We start from the raw sequence: 1602 nt of genomic DNA on the forward strand, positions 1-1602 counted from the left end.
AGAACATCAGGACTCCCTCATTGATGGTTTTTAAATTGTAACTGTTGAAGTCAAACACATTAACGCCCGTCTATTGTCGTTCATTAATAAAGGGCTGAGATCATGTGACTGAACTGTTTTTGTTTTTACATTTGTTACATGATGCCTCTGTTTCCTGCCCCTCAGGACCTCAAGGGCAATAAGTCACGTGACTTTGGTACTGTATTTAACTTTTTTTTTTAACAACTAATTTTTTTACTCAGTTCTTGACCAATCACAATGAATCAACTCTGTCGTTTAAATCAGCTCAAATCCATAATCGACCTCTAGTTGATCTAGTCTGACTTGACCTGACCATGTGACCTGACCATGTGACCTGTGTGTTCTCTGTTCTTCCAGAACCTGATGGAGGAACAGTACGGTGAACATTACGCCCAGAAAGTAGAGGAGAGGCTGCTGCAGTACCTGCAGGACCTGGAGGAGGCGCTACCTGCAGATACCGTCATCGACAAGGTGTGTGTGTGTGTGGGCGGGGGGGGGGCTGTTTGAGGTAAAGATTATACTTATTGGGACATTCGTCAGATATCAGGGATGAGGTTTAAGATTTAGTCTGGATTAGAGTTACAGTGAGGATTGAGATTAGACGTTTGTAATAGTTAAGGTGTGTGTGTGTGTGTGTGTGTGTGTGTGTTCAGATCCTGAAGACCAGTCCAGTCTCTGAGGAGGAGCGGCGGTTGTTGGACATCATCTCCTCAGACTCCGCCTCCGTCCTAATGACACTGAAGACACTGCTGCGCTGTGGTAGGACACACACATACACATTCCTTCTACTTAACACATCACACACATTCATGGTCTGAGATTTTATTTCATCACAGAAAAGTTTCAGTTCAGACAACATTCTAAAAAAAACAGGTTGTAAACAAGTCCAGAGGTCATCAAGGTCACAGTGACCCAAACAGTGATGGTCAGTCAGGTGACATGAGCTGTGCTGATAAAACTGTAAATGAAAAGCTCTTTTATTTTGAAACTGCTCTTCTGCTTCCTCTTTGACATTTAATCTTTTGATATGACTTTCCACATGTTTATGCAGTAAATACTGTATATATACTGTAAAAATAGTTCAAAATCGGGTAAGAACAGTGAAAAAAACAGATTATTGTCGTCAGGTGAAACGTTAGCCTTAAGTTAGCGTCAGCGCTAACTAGAGCTAGCCACTTCCTGCTCCTTCAGACTGAAACACTTGAGCGTGACGTTGAGCTGCGGCGGCCTCTCTTCCTTCTGTAGATGCTGCTTCCTGTGGTTCAGTGGGTTCTCCTCAGTCTCCACGTCATGGACAGAATGAAGTGGAGACTCTGGAAGAACCTGCTCCGACACTCGGTTCCTCTGGGGTTCTACTGAGGTCCAATAAGGACACAGGTCCCATGGAGAAGAAGAAGAAGAAGAAGAAGAAGAGAAGTTCCTCAGGAGTCTCTGGTTCTTCACCTCAGTTCTGCTACAAACACCAGAGATGGGTGAGGACCATCCTGCAGGAATGTTCTGACCAGCAGCTCCCAGCGACTGTACCTTCATCTCCAACACTGTTCCAGTCATCCTCAGAAGACCTCACCCCATCTGGACTGG

Source organism: Cynoglossus semilaevis, chromosome 6, assembly GCF_000523025.1.
Source record: "Cynoglossus semilaevis isolate Cse_v1.0 chromosome 6, Cse_v1.0, whole genome shotgun sequence".
In the NCBI taxonomy this organism is placed as follows: domain Eukaryota; kingdom Metazoa; phylum Chordata; class Actinopteri; order Pleuronectiformes; family Cynoglossidae; genus Cynoglossus; species Cynoglossus semilaevis.